The sequence below is a fragment of the Ovis canadensis genome, chromosome X (assembly GCF_042477335.2).
Source record: "Ovis canadensis isolate MfBH-ARS-UI-01 breed Bighorn chromosome X, ARS-UI_OviCan_v2, whole genome shotgun sequence".
Lineage (NCBI taxonomy): Eukaryota > Metazoa > Chordata > Mammalia > Artiodactyla > Bovidae > Ovis > Ovis canadensis.
This window is the reverse complement of record NC_091727.1, coordinates 68,802,513-68,826,582: the sequence shown is the minus strand read 5'-3', so window position 1 is coordinate 68,826,582 and position 24,070 is coordinate 68,802,513. Positions and strand designations below refer to the sequence as shown.

The 24,070-nt window shown below is 38.1% G+C and overlaps 1 protein-coding gene across 1 annotated transcript in view; it reads left to right on the top strand.

The window, feature by feature from the left end:
• The window catches only part of ZDHHC15 (zinc finger DHHC-type palmitoyltransferase 15), a 115,430-nt gene extending 106,336 nt beyond the window's left edge, over window positions 1-9,094 (top strand). The window contains exon 12 of the mRNA XM_070291849.1: window positions 6,509-9,094. The gene's annotated coding sequence lies outside the window, so the exon portion shown is untranslated. The remainder of the gene's footprint in view (window positions 1-6,508) is intronic.
• The last annotated feature ends 14,976 nt before the right edge of the window (window positions 9,095-24,070 follow it).

The following is a 24,070-nucleotide window of genomic DNA, read 5'->3' as shown; positions in this document are numbered from 1 at the left end:
CATACACAAAAAAGAGAAACATTAAAGATAGTTGTTAAATCATAGGGAATACAGCAAAAGAAGAAGGAAACAACAAGAACAACAAAAGAACTACAAAACAACCCCCAAACAGTTAACAAAATGGCAATATGTATGTACCTATCAATAGTGACTTTAAATGTAGATGGATTAAATGCTTTACTCTAAAGACATACAGTGACTGAGTGGATTAAAACAAAACAAAACAAAACACGAGACCCATATATATGCTGCCTAAAGGAGATTCAACTTCAGACTAAAATTAAGGAGATGAAAAAATGTATTCCATGCAAATAGAAACTGAAAACTGGGGTAGCAGTACTTATATCAGACAGAACAGACTTTTAAAACAACATGTGTAACAAGAGACAAAGGAGGACATCACATAATGATAAATGGATCAATTCAACAATGAGATATACCAATCATAAATATATATGTACTCAAAATAGTAGCATCTAAATACATAAAGCAAATATTAATAAACATAAAGGAGACAGTAACAACAATTTTAGGGAAGTTTACCACCCCACTTACATCAAATCAGACGGTAAAGCGTCTGCCCGCAATGCGGGAGACCAGGGTTCGATTCCTGGGTTGGAAAGATCCCCTGGAGAAGGAAATGGCAATCCACTCCAGCACTCTTGCCTGGAAAATCCCATGGATGGAGGAGCCTGATAGGCTACAGTCCATGGGGTTGCAAAGAGTCGGACACGACTGAGCGACTTCACTCACTTACATCAACAGGTAGACCATCCACACACAAAATCAATAAAGAAACACTGGCCGTAAATATGAATGTTTTAATAATATTGTAATAACTTTGTAGGGCAATAGATGGTTACTAGACTTATCATACTGATAGTTTCATAATATATGCAAATATCAAATCACCAGGTAGTACATTGAAGCTAACATAATATTGTATATCAATAATATTTTAATTAAATTAAAATTGATTGTGAATATTCCAAGAAATTAATGCCAAAAGTCTTTGTTAAAATATAAATAAAGAGTCATTCACATTTGAAAATTGGTAATATGGCAATGGAGTTATTTTTAAAAGATAGCTATCCATTAGGGGCAGTGGGCAGAAAAATTGCTCAGTATCACTAGCCATTAGGAAAATTCAAATTAAAACCACAAGGAGATTCCTTTACACCCATACTTGAATGGGCTCTTTTTTTTTTTTTTAATGTAGTGATAATTCCAAGTGCTGTCAAAGATGCAGAAGAATTGGAATTCTCATACTAGTGGGAATTCTCATTTCTAGTGGGAATGCAAAATAGCACAGGTACTCTGCAAAATAGTTTGTCAGGTCTTTATAAAATTTCTTACAATGTTAAACACACATATACCATATGACCCTGTAATGCTACTCCTGAATATTTCCCCTAGAAAATGAAAACTTGTGTTCACACAAAAAAGTATATATGGATGGTTATAACAGCTTTATTGATATCAAACCAAACCTATAAAACAACACAAATGTCCTTCAATGGATAAAAGAGTAAACAAAGTATACTTCTCAGAAATGAAAAGTAACGAACAATTGATACTTACAGCAACATAGTAAACAATGCAAAGAAATAGAAGAAAACAATACAATGAGAAAGACTAGAAAACTCTTCAAGAAAATTTAAGATATCAAGGGAATATTTTATGCGAGGATGGTCATAATAAAGGACAGAAACAGTAAGGACCTAACAGAAGCAAAGAGATTAAGAAAAGATGGCAAGAATACACAGAAGAACTACACCAAAAAAGGTCTTAATGATAGGGATGACCACGATGGTGTGATCACTCATCTAGAGCCAGACATCCCAGAGTGTGAAGTCAAGTGGGCCTTGGGAAGCACTCCTATGAACAAAGCTAGTGGAGGTGATGGAATTCCAAATGAGCTATTTCAAATCCTAAAAGATGCTGCTGTGAAAGTGCTGCACTCAATATGCAAGCAAATTTGGAAAACTCAGCAGTGGCCACAAAACTGGAAAAGGTCAGTTGTCATTCCAATCCCAAAGAGCAATGCCAAAGAAGGTTCACACTACTGCACAACTGTGCTCATTTCACATGTTTGCGAGGTAATGCTCAAAATCCTTCAAGCTAAGCTTCAGCAGAACATTAACTGAGAACTTCCAGATATGTACAAGCTGGGTTTAGAAAAGTCAAAGGAACCACAGATCAAATTGCCAACATCTTTTGGATCATAGAGAAGCAAGAGAGTTACAGAAAAACATCTACTTCTGCTTCATTAACTATGCTAATGCGTTTGACTATGTGGATCACAACAAACTGTGGACAGTTCTTAAAGAGATGGGAATACCAGACCACCTTACCTGTTTCCTGAGAAACCTGTATGCAGGTCGAGAAGCAACAGTTAGAACCAGACATAGAACAATGGACTGGTTCAAAATTGGGAAAAGAGTACAACAAGGCTGTATATTGTTACCTTGCTTGTTTAACATATGCAGAATGTATCATCCAAATACCAGGCTGGATGAATCACAATCTGGAATTAAGATTGCTGGGAGAAATAACAACCTCAGATATGCAGATGATACCACTCTAATGGCAGAAAGTGAAGAGGAACTAAAGAGCCTCTTGATGAGGATGAAAGAGGAGAGTGAAAAGGCTGGCTTAAAACTCAGTGTTCAAAAAACTAAGATCATGGCATCTAGTCCCATCATTTAATGGCAAATAGATGGGGAGAAAGTGGAAACAGTGACAGATTTTATTTTCTTGGGCTCCAGGATCACTACGGATGGTGACTGCAGCTATTAAATTAAAAGATGCTTGCTCCTTGGAAGAAAAGCTATTACAAATTTAGACAGCATATTAAAAAGCAGAGACATCAATTTGCCAACAAAGGTACTGATAGCCAAAGCTATGCTTTTCCCAGTAGTTACGTACAGGTGAGAGAGTGGAACCATAAAGAAGGTTGAGCGCTGAAGAATTGATGCTTTAGAATTGTGGTGCTGGAGAAGACTCTTGAGAGTCCCTTGGACTGCAAGAAGATCCAACGAGTCCATCCTAAAGGAAATCAGTCCTGAATATTCATTGGAAGGACTGATATTGAAGCTGAAACTTCATTACTTTGGCCACCTTATGTGAAGAGTCAACTCATTGAAAAGACCCTCATGCTGGGAAAGATTGATAGCAAAAGGAGAAAGTGGCAGAGGATGAGATGGTTAGATAGCATCACCGAATCAATGGACATGAATATGGGCAAACTCCAGGAGATAATGAAGGACAGGGAAGCCTGGTATGCTGCAGTCCATGGATTTGCAGAGGGTCGGAGAGGACTTAGCAACTGAACAATAACAACAGAAATAATGCTGTTACTGTTTAGTTGCTAAGTCATGTCCAACTCTTTGTGACCCAATGGATTGTTGCCTGCCAGGCCCCTCTGTTCATGGGATTTTCCAAGCAAGAATACTGAAGTGGGTTGCCATTTCCTTCTCCAGGAGATCTTCCCGACCTAGGGACCAAACCTGTGTCTCCTGCTGGCAAGCAGATTCTTTACCTATTGAACTCATGTCTCCTGCTTAGTAGGAGGATTCTTTACCTCTGAGCCACCATTTGTGAACCTAAAAATTCATTATTCTAAGTGAAAAAGTTCTAAGTGCTAAGTTCCTAGCACAAGGAATGTAGTCAATAATACAATATAGTCAATAATATAATAGTATCCTTTGTATCGTGTATAATCTGTAAAAATTTCAAATTGCTATGTTGTATACCTGAAACTAAGAAGTCAAATATACTTCAATTTTAAAAACAAAAATATTTCTGAAGTCTTTGTGTTGTATGATTCCATTTGTATGAAATTTTGGAAAAGGCAAAAATACATAGAGAGAAAACAGATTAGTGGTTGCCAGGTTTAGGAATCAGAGGAAGTTCTGCATTCTATCTGAGATTGTGGTTACAATATTCTATGCATGTATAAAATTTCACAGAACTGTAAACCCACAAAAGTTAATTTGACTCTATTTAAATTTAAAAGTTAAAAACAATCCTTCTCTCATGCTTCTCCACAACTTTCTACACCATTCTTCCCCACCCCCCACCCATCCCTACCATCAGACATCTGAAGATGGTGTCTTCCCAAACTTTGCTAGGTTATCTCCCATGCATCACATAAATCTACTCATTCCTTAGGGAATCTGTCCATTTCTTGGCTAAAGAGCATATATATGGTGATAACTACTGAATATATATCTCCAGCCCAGAACTCTTCGCTGAGTTCCAGACCTGAATAACCAAGTGCCTTTCAACTTCACCTACCCCAAAACTCCTTTCCTGTTTTATTCCTTCTCCTTCATCTGCCATTCACATCTAATTATCCACTGAAGTATATTAATTTTACTTCTTAAACTAAAGCTCTGGAAGCTTTACTTTACTCTGGAAGCTATGTACTTTTTCTAGTTAGATTACCATGACTCCAGACCATGTGTTTGTCACCTGTATTACTGTAATAGCTTTTTAACTGACTTTCCTACTTCAGTTTTGCCCCTTCCAGTCCACTCTCCACATTGCAACTAGAATGATGAAAAACTTAAGTCTGTATAATGGCTATTTCATTGGCTTTAGCGGAGTCTGAATTCCTTAACATGGTTTACAAGCCCTTTTATGATCCGGCCCTAGCTCATCTCTCCAGATTCTCAACTCTGAAGCTTCGTCTCCGCTAGTTTTATCCCCATACTCTGCACTTGAACCACATCTCAACTTCCTTCAGCCCCTCAAACATGCCCCTATTGCCTCTCATGATTGGGATGCTTCTTCAGCAACCTCCACCTCCTCCATTCCAGTCTACTTCAGCTGGATATATAGTACTTATTCTCTAGGTTTCAGCTTCCACATCATTTACATGGGTTTATCACTGACTGATGTCCTTTTTGGGAGAATTCCGTGGACAGAGGAGCCTGGCAGGCTACAGTCCATGGGGTCTCAAAGAGTTGGACGTGACTGAGCAACTAAAGAGAGAGAGATAATTACTTTATGAGAGCCCTTTTATCCCATTCTATAATAGCCTACTTACTTTTTTGTCTCTAAAACTAAGTTATAAGTTCCTTGAGGGCAGTCACTATGTCTTGTTCACATTTTAGTGCCAGCCTCTAGCATAATGCCTGGCACATGGTAAGTATTCAATAAATATATGTCAAATAAATGAATGAGAAGGAGGGGGTATAGAAAACAGTTTCTGAAATTATAGGTCATTTTTTTCTTTATGCCTTTCTACATTTTCCAGTTATTCTATGATGAGCATAATTTGTTTTTATAATATAAACAATATATTAAGGGATTCCCTGGCATTTCAGTGGTTAGGAGTAGGTGCTTTCACTGCAGTGGGCACAGGTTCAATCCCTAGTAGGGAAACTAAGATCCTGCAAGCCATATGGTACAGCAAAATATATATATGTGTATGTGTATGTGTATGTGTGTGTGTGTGAGAAATAGTTTTGAAAGTATATTAAACATAAGAGAAAGGAGAAAAAACTATGAAGAAAGTTTAAATCACATATAATCCCACCTCCTAAAGATAACTATGTTCACATTTTGTTGTATGCTGTCCAATATTTTCTATGAATATATTTTTTAAGCATTGAGACCATGTTGTGTTCAGTTTTGAATTCTGCTTTTTCCACTAATGCTGCAAGTAATTTTCCATTATATCAAGGTACTTTTGTTTATTTAACCATTTCTCTGCTGTCCAACCTTAAGATTTTATTCCAATTTTCACTATTATGAGTAAGGTTGCCAATAATATCTTTGAACATAAATTTTTTCCTTCATTTATAATCATTTTCTTTTGTGTGTTGGTTATACATTTTTATGTTTTAAATTAATTTATTAATTTTAATTGGAGGCTAACTATTTTACAATATTGTGATGGTATGATAGGATCCTAGAAGCAAAATTACTGGTGTGAACTTTTTAAAAGACTGTTAATATATGTGGCCAAATTGTTTTCCAGAGGGCTTATACTAATAATAACTTGAGTACATTATATGCCAGACATTGTTTTTGGTAGATTTTGTTATGCTTGTTTTATAGATGATGAAATTAATTTGTCCAGAATTATAGAGATAGTAAATGGCAAAGTTAGAATTCAAACTTCAGATTGTGCAATTTCAAAGCTTATGTTATATCTTGAGAATTTCAAGAATAAATATTTTTACATTATAAAATTATGTGTATGTACTAGAGAAAATGTGGAAAATATTAGAGAAAATGAAAATAAATTACTCATGAATACCACTTTCAACAGCTTAGTGTATTTCATCTGTCTTTTGTTCCAGATAAAAATTCTGGGTTAAAATAACATTGTATATATAATTTTACATCCTGCTTTTTTCACTTAATGTTTTTCAATGCTGACTCATACTCTTCAACAACATAATTTTAACAGTTGCATATTATTGTCAATGGATGTTACCATGTGAATATTTACACTAGTTCAGCTCACTTGTGAATTTTTTTTTTTCATCCCCAGGACCCTCCATCTCCAATGAAGTTTACAGAGTTCAGTGTTGGGAACCATTCTGATCTTCAAAATAAGTCACCATGGCAGATTGAAACTTCTTAATTTGAAAGCATCCCATCAAATACTTGCTGTGCAGATAGATGTTTCAAAACTTATAGGTTATCTAATTTACTAGCTGAACTCATCAATCTGGTAGCAATTAATTCAAGCCAGTCTTCCTCTACTTCTTTCTTCATTTCCTCTCCTCCCCTCAGTGAAAGCCTAAATGTACATATCTATCTTTCCAGAGGCTCTTTTTATTCCTCTTGTCAGGTAAAGGGGAACTCAAAAGACTCCCTTGGAGTCTTTAACTCCCCTAGAAAGACCGTTAATCATATCTATAGGTCTTTGTTTTGTTGAGGGGAATCAGACAAGTTTGCTGCTTGTGCACATGTGCATTTATAAGCATACATATGTGCAACATATTTACACAAAATTCTGCTGCTGTGTTGTGAAAATTGAGGTTTAAAAAAAATCTGAATTTTTTTATTCAATCATATCTTTTTCCTAAATAGCAATCTAAATGTTTGCTGAGCTGTGAACACCTTTTCCTATATCAGGTACCTAAAATTTAAGAGGGAGATTCAACACTATGATCAAGGTCTGTGAATTGAGAATTGAACAATGTAAAACCTGTTCTCTGTCATAGATGTGTGGTGTTCCTGAAAGCACCACAGCTAATAGAGATCAGATCAGATTTCCATTTTATTTAACATAATGATTAGAGTTTTAAAGACTGTTAATGCCAGAGTGTGGGAAAATTCTCCAATAACTTTTATTCTTTTCTATGCTACCTTGCTTTATTTTAACCTTCATGAATTACTCTTATGATGAAAGAAAAACTATAAGCTCAAGTTATGGACCAATGGTTTTGTTAAGAGGTTTAAGGATGATTTTCAGGTTTAATTATAATACTGTTAACAAAGACAAAATTTCATATTTGAAATTAGCTTAAGGATTAGCACTAAAGATTTTCTTTCACAACAGGAATTAGTGTACAAATAGTGAAAAATCCAATAGTAATATATTAATTCTTTCTCTTTTTTTCTTTCCTTCTTTTTTTTTTTTTGTTTAGTTTCAATAGTAGTGCAGCCATTAAGATAGTTTACAACGATTTCCCAGTTTATTTATAATACGCCTTTCTTTTAGTTCTAGTTCCTGAATCAATAAGTATGGACAGTAATGCTGCTTCTTCTCTATGATAATGATAATATCTAAGAGTATTGATGGTTTTCATTTCTCAGTCAGTGCCATAGTGCACAGCTGCTAACAATAGAAGTTCCAACTCTTACAGAGATCAGTGAGTTAGAGGCACCTTACTGATATCAAGTTGTTGAAATCCTAGAGGGATTAGGTTTACTAAAGTATTCTCTGAAACCTTTTTGAGTAAAAAAGAGTTGCCTGCCACAAACAATTCAGTGTTCAGGCTCCAGTGGAGCTGTGAATTTGCATAGTCCAACTACTTAAAGCAATGAAAAACCCGTTCATTTGAATTCTCCAGGAAATTCTGGTCAAGAGAAGACTTTCAGCATAAATTAAATGGATTGTGGCCATCATCTCACCTGAGAGAATACTATACACAACTATTAGTGCCAGGGGCTGTTTTTCAAACTCCAATGGCAAGAACCAGCCTAGAAGACTCTACACACTGTTTCATGATAAAATCATATATGTTCAGATGAGAAGATTTTTCCCCTTCCTCTTTCCCTTCAAAACACTCTCTTTTTGGTGTTTATCTTGAAAACATATAGATCATCCACATGGTATTGTGTTTGACAAGCCTTGCCTTATATTCATATAGAAATGCACCTTTCCTAAAAGTAGGACTGTTGCTTACTCCAAAGCCAGTAGGCCTCAAAGCAACCTATCCAGTCCATCATCTTCTGCCAAGAGTTTAGGCAGAACAGCTGCTAACTATGATTCAAAGCCGGGAAGGAATCAATAACTTATTTAATGAATAGAGTGTATCAGCACTCATAGAAATCAGTTCATAAAAGACAATGTCAGGGAACTATGAAAAAGCAGTGGAAGGGTAAAGCTCAGGAAAGCTGTAATGCAAAGATGATTGTTTAATGTCTTACAGACTCATACTGTCTTCAAAGGGCCAAATAAAGCAGGGTTTTACCTGGGGACTTAGGGAAATAAAGAAACCCTATTCCTATCTCTGAACCTTTATTCCATTAGTTTATAGACTCTGTCCTTATTATAGCTCTGATACTGTCCTTATTATAGGTCATTGTGTATTGATTTCTGTACCTAAACAACCCCCCCCCCCCAAGTTGGTTGATTATTTATAAAGAAAACAGAGAGGTTTGTTTGATAATTAGCATACCCTGATCTGGCTCCTTTGCTTGCTTTTCCTTGGGGACATTTCCAATAACCTCTGTGGGATCTCATCCCCCAGTCTTTAGTAGCCATCTTCCCCATTTGCAAAACAAAGATGCTCATTGTTAGGCATACAGGTGAAAGGTGCTATGTAATTCCCCAGTGCTCTTATATATCCTTCATTGCAGGGGTAGAATTAAAAGTTTAATCAGAACAGTATTTCTAAACAAATCAGTGTGCTTGATTCTTTCTTCCTTGCTCTCATTGATGATTTGTTCTTGCAGAGCTTACTATTCATTCTAACAGTGTCCTTGGAAAGAGGCAGAATAGAAATTATTTTCCCCATGGTACAAACCTGAAAAATTAAGGGCAAAAGAAATGAAGCACTCTCCAAAAGCACATAGCTGTCTGGGACAGAACTCACAGTTGCCACATCCAGTGCACTGTTAAAGTGACTTGGCTTCCCAGTACTGGAACTAACATGGAGCAGCTTAGAACATTGAGAGTAACTAAGGCAGGATCATTTCTGAAGAGTCTTTCCAAAATCTGAAAGTATGCAGTTTATACAATTCTTATTTTCTATATGGCATCAGCCCAGGTCATTTTGCCCTCTGGCACCATTTTCAGGCCTGTCTTTTCCAGAGAAAAGAAAGTGCCATGTGCTTCCTCATGTTTATGCCAAATTACACAAAGTGTAGATATTGAGATTAATGAAGATTTAAGCACAATCCAAGTAAGTATAAGAATATTGAAATATCAGTAACCTCAGATATGTAGATGACACTACCCTTATGGCAGAAAGTTAAGAGGCACTAATTTAATTATTTAAATGTGCATCTGAAATTTAATGTGGCCCAAATTCATAAGTATTAATAACAGTCATGCAAAGCCTATCCCTTTCACATATCACATACATATATGTCTATACATATTTGCACACTCACAGTGCCCCCAAAGCAGGCTGCCTGGTCATTAGGAGCAGATACTTTAAAGGAATGAGTATCTGTCCTCTTCTTTTACAAAAAAGTCCAACAGTCACTGCAAGTGAAGAATATTCCATTCATACATTCTAGAACTTCTTCTCCTGGAGTAATTAAGGTACTCAGTTGGCACCAAAGACCTGTTCTATGCCTCTATCAATCACCAAAGGCACATGACAAGATTGTTAGACCTTTTCACAAGTCTCATGTTCTTAGAAAATTCATGAATTCCATCCAATCAGTAGAAAATTGTTCATGAGGTATAGTACATCTGCATTTTTTTAACCAGAGCTGTAATGTACCATATTGTAGTCTTTTGCATGCAGGTATTATGTAATATAATAATGAATGGATGGCTCCTAATAGCATGCAAACCATGACTGTTTACTTCCCTAAAAGGGCTAGGGCTGTATCCCACACAGTGTCCAAAACTATTAAATGCATTATTTGTAACAGCCTGATAAACGGGCCATCAGCAGATTGAGTTAGACATGTAATGTATTAGGAAATAGAATCTTAGTAGGGAATGGTGTTAAAGGGAAAAAAAAAACAGTAAGATAAGATGCATTTAAGAAATAATGACTGTCATCCTGCTGGCTAAATCAACAAAGGGACACAACAGGAAAGCTGGTCCTGGGTCTTGGTAATATATGAGATGGATTGGAGAGCCAGAAAAAGAAAAGCACTGGGGACTTCAGCAGTTAAGCTCAAGTTGCCAATTTGCTACAAATCCTTTTTTCCACCAATCTGCTCAAGGTAATTATATATAATATTATTTAAACTATGTGTCTTGCTACAGCAATACCCACAAATACTGACCAGCTTTATCTTCCTAAGTCCTTTATTAAAAGCATATGCATAAAATTATCACTTCTTTTGTATATTGTGGTGTTGTTAAAGTGGTGGCAAAACTGAAAATTTCAGACCACTTTGATGGAAGTTTCTGTACTTCTCATTTCATGGATGTAATAGTAGATTTTATTCACTCCCAAGTTGATTGGTATGTGTGTGTCGACTTAAAAAAAAATGCACAATGTGAGAGTAATGAGTTAAGTTTTTATTTGGGGTAAAATGAGGATTGCATCCTGGGAGACAGTACCTCAGATAGCTCTGATAAACTGCCCCAGAGGCAGCAGGGAGGTCAGTATGTTTGTGATTTTGGTAAGGGGGGAATATATGCAATCAAGCACATATTTTTCCAAAAGGTTTCTGCTAGTCTGGTGAAGTTTTCTACTAGTCATGAGAAACAGTCATCATCATGCAGGATTTTAGTGCTTTGAGGATAATAAAAGAAATGGGCTCATAAAATTGGCTCCTGAAAATATCTATATGAAGCCCTGTCCTGCCAGTTTTCCCCAAGCACAGAGTGGTTCATTTCTGTGGTCCACCATGTACTCCTTTTAGGGTGTGTTGAAGGTCAGCAGCTGCAATAACACATGATTTAATCCTTGTAGAGAAAGTGCCCAATTGGCAAGTACCAATTTGAAGTTGACAGGGGCCCCTCATGGTAATAAATTTGATATTTGGGGAGGCGTTTCATGACCATTTCACCCCCATTGTACTAGGCAGTCTCATTCTAGGTGTGGTGAAGATTTCGCTGATAGGCCAGTAAATGTGCTGTTACTGGACTAGGTCTATCAGTGGTAATCAAAGGGCTCCGGACCAGCTGTCTAACTCAATCTATTATGGTCCAGAAAAACTTCCCTCTTGTATCTTCCCATAGCTAGATTTACACTATTACAATCATTGACCACATGCAGGACTATATATGTGATCAACTGCTTCAAGTCATCTAGTCATCATTATTTTCATCAGAGGTTCAGTCACACATTTGGTAATGAAAGAAACAATAATCTTATAAAATAGGCAAAGTCCAAATAACATAGCTAGCAGTATTATCAAAGTCATGAATAAGAATTAACCCAAGAAATTCCATTAGGTGCAGCCCTGTATATTCTCAGGTCACCTGAGAGTCTGCACTGTAAGAATATTTATCTTTCTGGGAAATTATATATTGCCAATTTATCCATGCAAAAATGGGCACAATAATGAACAGAAAAGGTATGGGCCTAACAGAAGCAGAAGATTCTAAGAAGAGGTGGCAGGATTACATAAAAGAACTATACAAAAGAGATCTTAATGTCCCAGATAACCACAATGGTGTGATCACTCACCTGCAGTGAGACATCCTGGAGTACAAAGTCAAGTGGGCCCTAGGAAGCACTATGACAAACAAAGCTAGTGGAGGTGATAGAATTCCAGCTGAGCTATTTCAAATCCTGAAAGATGATGCTGTTACAGTGCTGCACTCAATATACCAGCAAATTTGAAAAACTCAGCAGTGGCCATAGGACTGGAAAAGGTCAGTTTTCATTCCAATCACAAAGAAGGGCAATGCCAAAGAATGTTCAAATTACTGCACAATTGCACTCATTTCACATGCTAGCAAGTAATGCTCAAAATCCTTCAAGCTAGGCTTCAACAGTACATTAGCCAAATTCCAGATGTACAAGCTGGATTTAGAAAAAGAGGAACCAGAGATCAAATTGTCAACATCCACTGAATCATAGAAAATGCAAGAGAATTTAAGAAAAACATCTACTTCTGCTTCATTGACTATACTAAAGACTTTGACTATGTGGATCACAACAAACTGTGGAAAACTCTTAAGGAGATGGGAATACCAGACCACCTTACCTGTTTCCTGAGAAACCTGTATGAAAGTCAAGAAGAAATGTTAGAACCAGACATGGAACAATGGTTCCAAATTGGGAAAGGAGTATGTCAAGGCTGTATATTGCCACCCTGCTTATTTAACTTATATGCGAGTACATCATGTGAAATATTGAGCTGGATGAAGCACAAGCTGGAATCAAGATTACCCAGAGAAATATCAGTAACCTCAGATATGTAGATGACACTACCCTTATGGCAGAAAGTTAAGAGGAACTAAAGAACCTTTTCACGAAGGTGAAAGAGGAGAGTGAAAAAGCTGGCTTAAAACTCAACATTCAAAAAATGAAGATCATGGTATCTGATCTCATCACTTCATGGCAAATAGATGGGGAAACAATGTAAACAATGACAAACTTTATTTCCTAGGGCCCCAAAATCACTATGGACAGTGACTGCAACCATGAAATTAAAGACACTTGTTTCTTGGAAGAAAAGCTATGACAAACCTAGACAGTGTATTAAAAAAGCAGAGACATTACTTGGCCGACAAATTTCTGTCTAGTCAAAGCTATGATTTTTCCAGTAGTCATGTACGGATGTGAGAGTTGGACCATAAAGAAGGCTGAGTGCCAAAGAATTGATGCTTTTGAACTGTGGTGTTGGAGAAGACTCTTGATAGTCCCTTGGACTGCAAGGAGATCCAACCAGTCAATCCTAAAGGAAATCAGTCCTGAATATTCATTGGAAGGACTGATGCTGAAGCTGAAGCTCCAGTATTTTGGTCACCATTTGTGAAGAGCCGACTCACTGGAAAAGACCCTGATGATGGAAAAGATTGAAGGCAGGAGAAGGGGACAATAGAGGCTGAGATGGTTGGATGGCATCACCAACTTAGTAACATGAGTTTGAGCAAGCCTTGGGAGATGGTGAAGGACAGGGAAGCCTGGTGTGCTGCAATCCATAGGGTTGCAAACAGTAGGACACAACTGAGTGACTGAACAACAACTGTCCATAAGGCTCCCAGTCCAACTTCTTAGGGTTACTACACTGGCTATCTTTAGTATGATTTCATTGTTCCCAAGATAAAACAGGGGCTTAAAACTTAAATGACCATAGCCTGGTGTTAAGGATATAAATCCATCCCATAACTGTGGGAAGTTTTATTCCTTGGCTGAATTTTTATGTATTTCTCTGTCTTAGCTTTGAATAACTTTAAAGGAAAATTCAATTTATGGCCGGGGTCAGATCAGGTATTATTAATTGGCCAGGTGTGATGATCCTACCAGCTAATATCAAGAGTAGCTTGACCAAGACTGAATTTTTTTTTCTTTTAAAATAAATTTTCTAAAGGTCATCCAATTAGAGCCTTGTAGTGGAGAAATTCAACAAGGTAATCTAGAAGTACGAGACACCTAGCACAGGATCATGTCCACGAAAGAAAACATTTGATTTATATTCAAAGGTCCAAGAATTCAAGAAAACATTATAAATGATCATGCAAATCAGGTCCAACATCATGGGTAAATTGTCTACTTCTCATCCTTGTCTCATCTTCTTCTCATCTCGTCCTTGTCTAAGTGTAGTTTTCCCTATTGCAGTGTCATTTTAAAGTGAGTTTGAGGTCAGCAGTCCTCTCTCTATAGACCAATCTGGGGCCTTTGGAAGTTGAAATTAATCCAAGAGTCAGTTTCCCTTCAGTTTCACTGTACGTGAGCTAGTTAAGAACACCTGATAAAGGTTCTTCCATCTAGGTTGTCCTTTAAATTATGTCTTTTCCAGTATACATAATCTGCTGGTTGCAAGTCATGGGGCATCTTATCTTCATCTAAAGATTACTGAGATAAGCTTCAGAAACAAAACTTAAAATATCTTTTAATAATTCGATAAGCTTTACATTAATATAGCATAACAGCAAGGAACTCTCTGAGAAATGAGTCAGTATATACTGAATTCCAGTAACAAAACTGAAATTTAACACTCATTGAAAAATAATATTTTCCCCTCATTTCTACCAAATATATCCAAATGGACTAATTTGTTTTCAAAATGAGTCTGTTCTCAAAGAACTTGAGATCCTAAGTAATTAGGGCAAAGAAACAGGAAAATGGTGGAATGGGAAAAATTAGAGAGCTCTTCAAGAAAATTACAGATACCAAGGGAACATTTCAGCAAAGATGGGCACAATAAAGGATAGAAAATGGTATGGACCTAACAGAAGCAGAAGATATTAAGAAGTGGCAAGAATACACAGAAGAACCATACAAAAAAGATCTTAATGACCCAGATAATCACGATGGTGTGATCACTCACCTAGAGCCAGAAATCATGGAATGCAAAGTCAAGTGAGCCTTAGGAAGCCTCTCTATAAACAAAGCTAGTGGAGGTGATGAGTTATTTCAAATCCTAAAAGATGATGCTGTGAAAGTGCTACAATCAATAGGCCAGCAAATTTGGAAAACTCAGCAGTGGCCACTGGACTGGAAAAGGTCAGTTTTCATTCCAATCCCAAAGAAAGACAATGCCAAAGAATGTTTCAAACTACCACACAATTGGACTCATCTCACGTGCTAGCAAAGTAATGCTCAAAATTCTCCAAGCCAGACTTCAGCAATACATGAACCGTGAACTTCCAGATGTTCAAGCTGCATTTAGAAAAGGCAGAAGAACCAGAGATCAAATTGCCAACATCCATTGGATCATTGAAAAAGCAAGAGAGTTCCAGAAAAACATCTACTTCCTCTTTATTGACTATGCCAAAGCCTTTGACTGTGTGGATCACAACAAACTATGGAACATTCTGAAAGAAATGGGAATACCAGACCCCCTGACCTGCCTCCTGAGAAATCTGTATGCAGATCAAGAAGCATCAGTTAGAACTGGACATGGAACAACAGACTGGTTCCAAATAGGAAAAGGATTTGGATATAGAATCAAGGTTGTATATTGTCACCCTGCTTATTTAGCTAATATGCAGAGTACATCATGAGAAATGCTGGGCTGGATGAAGCACAAGCTGGAATCAAGATTTCCAGGAGAAATATCAATAACCTCAGATATGCAGATGACACCACCCTTATGGCAGAAAGTGAAGAGGAACTAAAGAGCCACTTGATGAAAGTGAAAGAGGAGAGTGAATAAGTTGCTTTAAAACTCAACCTTCAGAACACTAAGATCATGGCATCTGGTCCCATCACTTCATGGCAAATAGATGGGGAAATAATGGGAACGGTAAGAGACTATTTTTTTGGTCTCCAAAATCACTGCAGATGGTGACAGCAGCCATGAAATTAAAAGGCGCTTGCTCCTTGGCAGAAAAGTTATGACTAACCTAGACAGTATATTAAAAAGCAGAGACATTACTTTGCCAACAAAGTTCGGTCTAGTCAAAGCTATGATTTTTCCAGTAGTCATTTATGGATATTAGAGTTGGACTGTAAAGAAAGCTGAGCACCGAAGAATTGATACTTTTGAACTGTGGTGTTGGAGAAGACTCTTGAGAGTCCCTTGGACAGCTAGGAGATCAAAGCAGTCAGTCCTAGAGGAAATCAGTCCTGAATATTCATTGGAAGGACTGATGCTGAAGCTGAAACTCCAGTACTTTGGCCACCTGATGATGTGAAGAGCTGATTCATTGGGAAAGACCCTGATGCTGGGAAAGATTGAAAACTGGAGGAGAAGGGGATGACAGAGGATGAGACGGTTGGGTGGCATCACCGACTCAATGGACATGAGTTTGAGTAAACTCCAGGAGTTGGTGATGGACAGGGAGCCTGGCGTGCTGCAGTCCATGGGGTTGCAGAGTCAGACACGACTGAGCATCTGGACTGAACTAAAGAACACCATTGGTGAACTCAAGCTTGGCTTTCCTGGCTTGGGTCGTTCTCTGTTGCTCGGCATGTCAAGTGCCATGTCAAGCGCCATGCCAAGGGCCAACCTCTCTGGGGTCTTTCTGTGTTGTTCAGCTGCTGGTGTTGGCATGTGGGGGAAAAGCGGTTACAGTGATAACTCAGCAGTATCCCCTTTCCTCCATGGCTGCCTGGTTTTCCTCCACAGGCATTTCCCACCATGATTTCCTCCCTCACATTCTCTCAGGCTGTCTCCCCACAGTCAACAGTAGACTTTGCCCTCGGGTTGATCTCAAATCCCTACGCTTCACCTCCCAGCCGCTGAACTTTTTAGGGGATTTGTGTCCCTGTCTGTAGTGTGTAGGGCTAAGACAAGGATTGTCTCTGTGATTCTTATTCCATTCAGACTGTCACACATCAGCTGCTTCACTCCCCAACAGCCTCAAGTGCTTCTCTGTCCCAAACAATTGCCCTGTTGTGGGGATCTGATCCCTGCTTCAGTTTCCCCACCCCCTGGGTGCAGGTCCAGTCCTCCTCACTGTCCTCTTTATTCCACTCCTTGCTCATCCTGCTGAGTTTTGCATGGGTCTATATGTTCTTTTCCAGTGGTCATGTATTCCTGCACACTGTTAGCTGGTGTTCTGCAAGACCTTCTGTGTCTGAAGGTGTATTTCTGATGTATCTGTGGAGAGAGATGTACTCCATGTCTACCTACTCCTCCACCATCTTCAGCCCAAAAAATTGTTTTATTTTTGAATATTAAAATATTCATTCTCACACAGTAGCATAATTTTTAAGAAGGAAGGGTTCCTTTTCTTTCTTTTTTTAAATTTTATTTTTAATTGGAGGATAATTGCTTTACATGTTGTGTTGGTTTCTGCCATACAACAACATGAATCAGCCATAAGTATAGATATATCCTCTCCCTCTTAAGCCTCCGTAGAATAATGGTTCAATGTTTAGCCTTCCAAATCTATAGGGGTAGAAAATTTATGATAGCAAAAAGTACATTTAAAACAAACTTTTTTTTTCTATACTGGGTCTCTAGTTGCAGTGAATGGGGTTATTCTTCATTGTGGTTTGTGGGTGTCTCATTGTGGTGGCTCCTCTTGTTGCAGAGCATGGGTTCTAGAGTGTATGGGCTTCAATGGCTGCAGCATGTGGGTTTAAGGGTCCTAGAGCACAGGCTCAGTAGCTGCCTAGTTGCCACATGGCATATGGAATTTTCCCCAGCCAGGGATTGAATTTGTGTCCCCTGCATTGGAAGGAGGATTCTAACCACTCGACTCCAGGGTATTCTGTAATCAAACTTTTATGAAATGTATATGAATGTTAATGGTTTTAAAATAAATTTTCCTCATAAAACTTAATTGAAGTATTTATATAAATTTTTCAAATTAGCACATTAGACCCACATCCTGACAGTGCTGGTGTTGAGCAAAAAAAAATAAAAGCACAATGTGAGAGTGATTAGTTCAGTTTTATTGGGATTTATGGACTGTAGCCCCTCATGGATCACAGCCTTGTTGTGGTGAAGAGGCTTCTGTAACTCAGTGAAACTATGAGCCATGCTGTGCAAGGCCATTCAAGATGGATGGGCCATAGAGTTCTGACAAAACATGGTCCTCTGGAGGAGGGAATGGCTAACCATTCCAGTACTGTTGCTGCAAGAATTCCATGAACAGTATGAAAAGACAAAAAGATATGACATTGAAAGACAATCCCCTGTAGGTTGGAAGGTTTCCAACATGCTACTGGGGAAGAGTGGAGGGCAATTACTAATAGATCCAAAAGAATAAAATGGCTGGGCCAAAGTAGAAATGATGCTCAGTTGTTGATATGTGTGGTGGTGAAAGTAAAGTCTGATGCTGCAAAGAACAATATTGCATAGGAACCTGGAATGTTAAGTCAACTAATCACAGTAAATTGGATGTGGTCAAGCTGGAGATAACAAGAGTGAACATTGACATCTTAGGAATCAGTAAACTAAAATGGATGGAAATGGGCAAATTTAAGACCATTATATCTACTCTTTAGAAGAAATGGAGTAGCCCTAGTAGTCAACAACAGAGTCTAAAATAAAGTACCTGGGTACAATCTTAAAAACAACAAAATTATCTTGGTTCATTTCTAAGGCAAACCATTCAACACAACAAAGATCAAACAATGCTCCAACCACTGACACCAAAGAAGCTGAAGTTGACCCTTTCTATGAAGACATACAGCACCTACTAGAACTAACACCAAAGAAGATATCCTTTTCATCTTAGAGTTCAGTTCAGTTCAGTCACTCAGTCCTGTCTGACTCATTGCGACCCCATGAATCACAGCACCCCAGGCCTCCCTGTCCATCACCATCTCCCGGAGTTCACTCAGACTCACGTCCATCGAGTCAGTGATGCCATCCAGCCATCTCATCCTCTGTCGTCCTCTTCTCCTCCTGCCCCCAATCCCTCCCAGCATCAAAGTCCTTTCCAGTGAGTCAACTCTTCGCATGAGGTGGCCAAAGTACTGGAGTTTCAGCTTTAGCATCATTCCTTCCAAAGAAATCCCAGGGTTGATCTCCTTCAGAATGGACTGGTTGGATCTCCTTGCAGTCCAAGGGACTCTCAAGAGTCTTCTCCAACACCACAGTTCAAAAGCATCAATTCTTCAGCACTGAGCCTTCTTCACAGTCCAACTCTCACATCCATACATGACTACTGGAAAAACCATAGCCTTGACTAGACGGACCTTAGTCGGCAAAGTAATGTCTCTGCTTTTGAATATGCTGTCTAGGTTGGTCATAATTTTCCTTCCAAGGAGTAAGCATCTTTTAATTTCATGGCTGAGGTCACCATCTACAGTGATTTTGGAGCCCCCCCAAAATAAAGTCTGACACAGTTTCCACTGTTTCCCCATCTATTTCCCATGAAGTGATGGGACCAGATGCCATGATCTTCATTTTCTGAATGTTGAGCTTTAAGCCAACTTTTTCACTCTCCTCTTTCACTTTCATCAAGAGGCTTTTTAATTCCTCTTCACTTTCTGCCATAAGTGTGGTGTCATCTGCATATCTGAGGTTATTGATATTTCTCCTGGCAATCTTGATTCCAGCTTGTGTATTAGAGTGCAAAAGTTGGAAGTCAAAGATACCTGGAGTAACAGGAAAGTTCGGCCTTGGAGTACAAAATGAAGTAGGGCAAAGTCTAACAGAGTTTTTTCAAAAGAACACATTGGTCATACCAAACAACTTTTTCCAACAACACAAGAAATAATTTTACATATCAGTTCAGTTCAGTCGCTCAGTTGTGTCCAACTCTGCAACCCCATGAATTGCAGCACACCAGGCCTCCCTGTCCAACACCAACTCCTGGAGTTCACTCAAACTCACGTCCGTCGAGTCGGTGATGCCATCCAGCCATCTGTCATCCCCTTTTCCTCCTGCTCCCAATCCCTCCCAGCATCTGAGTCTTTTCCAATGAGTCAACTCTTCACATGAGGTGGCCAAAGTACTGGAGATTCAGCTTTAGCATCATTCCCTGAACATCACCAAACGGTCAATACTGAAATCAGATTGATTATATTCTTTGCAGCTGAAGATGGAGAAGCTCTTATCAGTCACCAAAATCAAGACCAGGAGCTGACTGTGGCTTCCACCACCAACTCCTTATTGAAAAATTTAGAGAAACACAAATTAAATAAAGTAGGGAAAACCACTAGGCCATTCTGGTATGACCTAAATCAAATCCCTTCTGACTATACAGTAGAGGTGATGAATAGATTTGTGGGATTAGATATGGTAGACAGAGTGACTGAAGAACTATGGACCATGGTGTATAACACTGTACAGGAGGCAGTGACCAAAACCATCTGCAAGAAAAAGAAATTCAAGAAGGCAAAGTGGCAAAGTTGTCTGAGGAGCCTTTACACGTAGCTGAGGAAAGAAGAGTAGCAAAATGCAAGGGAGAAAGGGAAAGATATATCCAACTGAGTGCAGAGTTCCAGAGAATTGCAAGGATAAGAAGGCCCTCTTAAATGAACAAAGAAATAAAGGAGGACAATAGAATGGGAGACTAGAGATCTCTTCAAGAAAATTGGAGAGAGCAAGGGGATATTTCATGCATGGATGGGCATGATAAAGGACAAAAATTATAAAGATGTAACAGGCAGAAGACATTAAAAGGAGGTGGCAAGAATAGAAAGAACTATACAAGAGAGGTCTTACTGATCAAGATAACCAAGATGGTGTGATTACTTACCACAGAGCCAGACATCCTGGAGTGTGAAGTCAAGTGGGCCTTAGAAAACATTGTTACAAACAAAGCTGATAGAGATGATGGAATGCCTGCAGAGCCATTTCAAATCCTAAAAGATGGTGCTGTTAAAGTGCTGCACTCAATATGTCAGCAAATTTGGAAAACTCAGCAGTGGCCACAGGACAAGGAAATATCAGTTTTTATTCCAAGCCTAAAGAAGGGCAATGTCAAAGAATATTCAGACTACTGTATAATTGCGTTCATTTTGCATGCTGGTAAAGTTATACCCAAAATCCTTCAAGCTAGGCTTCAACAATACATATACCAAGAACTTCCAGATAGATGTACAAGCTGGATTTAGAAAAAGCAGAAGAGCCAGAAATCAAATTGCCAACATTCACTGGATCATAGAGAAAGCAAGTGAAGTACAGAAAAACATCTACTTCTGCTTCATTATGTGAAAGCTTTTGACTGTGTAGATCACAACAAATGTGGAAAATCCTTTTTTTTAATTTATTTTTTATTGAAGGATAATTGCTTTACAGATTTTTGCTGTTTTCTGTCAAACCTCAACATGAATAAGCCATAGGTAGACATATATCCCCTGCCTTTTTAACCTCCCTCCCATCTCCCTCCTCATCCCACCCCTCCAGGCTGACACAGAGTCACTGTTTCAGTTTCCTGAGCCATACAGCAAATTTCTATCTATTTTACATATGGTAGTGTAAGTTTCCTTGTTACTCTTTCCATATATCTCACCCTCTCCTCCCCTCTCCCCATGTCCATAAGTCTATTCTCTATGTCTGTTGCCCTGTGAATAAATTCTTCAGTACCATTTTTCTAGATTCTGTATATATTTATTAGAATAAGGTATTCTGGCTCACTTCACTCTATATAATAGGTTCTAGGTTCATCCACCTCATTAGAACTGACTCAAATGCATTCCTTTTATGGCTGAGTAATATTCCATTGTGTAGATGCAGCACAACTTATCCATCCATTCATCTCTCGATGGACATCTAGGCTGCTTCCATGTTCTAGCTATTGTAAACAGTACTGCAACAAACAATGGAATACATGTGTCTCTTTCAATTTTGGTTTCCTCAGGGTATATGCCTAGGAGTGGGATTGCTGGGTCATATGGTGGTCCTATTCCTAGTTTTTAAAGGAATCTCCATAACATCCTCCATAGTGTCTGTATCAATTTACATTCCCACAAACAGTGCAAGAACGTTCCCCTCTCCCCACACCCCCTCCAGCATTCATCATCTGTAGACCCTTTGATGAGGGCCACTCTGACCAGTGTGAGGTGATATCTCACTGTAGTTTTGATTTGCATTTCTCCAATAATAAGTGATGTTGTGCATCCTTTCATGTGCCTGTTAGCCATCTGCATGTCTTCTCTGGAGAAATGTCCATCTAGATTTTTTTCCCACTTCTTGATTGGGTTGCCTATTTTTCTGGTATTGAGTTGTATGAGCTGCTTGTATATTTTGGAAGTCAATCCTTTGTCAGTTGTTTCATTTGCTATTATTGTCTCCCATTCTGAGGGTGTCTTTTCATCTTGCTTATAGTTTCCTTTGCTGTGCAAAAGCTTTTAAGTTTAATCAGGTCCCACTTGTTTACTTTTGTTTTTATTTCCATTACTCTAGGACGTCGGTCATAGAGGATCTTGCTTTGATTTATGTCACTGAATGTTCTGCCTATGCTTCCCTCTAAGAGTTTTATAGCTTCTGGTCTTACATTTAGGTCGTCAATCCATTTTGAGTTTATCTTTGTGTATGGTGTTAGGAAGTCTTCTAATTTTATTCTTTTACATGTAACTGTCCAGTTTTCCCAGCACCATTTATTGAAGAAGCTGTCTTTGCCCTGTTGTATATTCTTACCTCCTTTGTCAAAAAATAAGGTACCCATAGGTGCGTGGGTTTATTTCTGGGCTTTCTGTCTTGTTTCATTGGTCTGTATTTCTGTTTTTGTGCCAGTACCATACTATCTTGATGACTGTATCTTTGTAGTATAATCTGAAGTCAAGAAGCTTGATTCCTGTAGCTCCATTCTTCTTTCTCAAGACTGCTTTGGCTACTCGGGTTCTTTTGTGTTTCCATATAAATTGTGAATTTTTTTGTCCTAGTTCTGTGAAAAATGCCATTGGTAATTTGATGGGGATCACATTAAATCTGTAGATTGCATTTGGTAGTATAGTCATTTTCAAAATATTGATTCTTTTGTCTCCTTAGGTAAGTTTATTAGATGTTTAATTTTTTTTGTTGCAATGGTGAACATGATTGATTCCTTAATTTCTCTTTCTGATTTTTCATTGTTAGTATATAGAAATGCAAGTGATTTCTGCGTATTGATTTTGTATCCTGTAACTTTGCTAAATTCACTGATTTGTTCTAATAATTTTCTGATACTATCTTTAGGGTTTTCTATGTACAGTAGCATGTCATCTGCAAACAGTGAGAGCTTAACTTCTTTTCCAATCTGGATTCCTTTTAGTTCTTTTTTTCTCTGATTGCTGTAACTAGGACTTCCAGAACTATGTTGAATAGTAGTGGCAAAAGTGGACACCCTTGTTTTGTTCCTGATCTTAGGGGGAATGCTTTCAGTTTTTCACCATTGAGAATAAAGTTTGCTGTAGGCTTATCATTTATGGCCTTTACTATGTTGAGTTCCTTCTATGCCCATTTTTTAAAGAGTTTTAATCATAAATGTGTGCTAGATTTTTTCAAAGGCTTTTTCTGCATCTATTGAAATGACCATATGGTTTTTATCTTTCAATTTGTTAATATGGTATATCACATTCATTGATTTCCATATATTAAAGAATCCTTGCACCCCTTGAATAAGCCCAGGGATGATGGTTTGATCGTGGTGTATGAGTTTTTTGATGTGTTGCTGAATTCTGTTTGATAAAATTTTCTTGAGGATTTTTGCATCTATGGTTCATCAGTGATATTGGCCTATAGTTTTCTTTTGTGTGTGTTGTCTTTGCCTGGTTTTGCTCAGGACGATGGTGGCCTCGTAAAATGAGTTTGGAAGATTTCCTTCCTTTGCAATTTTTTGAAAGAGTTTTAGAAGGATAGGCATTAGCTTTTCTCTAAATGTTTGGTAGAATTCTCCTGTGAAGCCATCTGGTCCTGGGCTTTTGCTTTTGGGGAGATTTTTGATCACAGCTTCAATTTCAGTGCTTGTAATTGGGTTGCTCATAATTTCTATTTCATCCTGGTTCAGTTTTGGAAGATTGAACTTTTCTAAGAATCTGTCCATTTCTTCCAGGTTATCTATTTTATTGCCATAAAGTTGTTCATAATGGCCTCTTATAATCTTCTGTGCTCCTGCATTGTCTGTTGTAACCTCTCTTTTTTAATTTCTAGTTTTGGTGATTTGATTCTTCTCTCTCTTTCTTAATGAGTCTGGCTAGAGGCTTGTCAATTTTATCTTCTCAAAGAACCAGCTTTTAGTTTT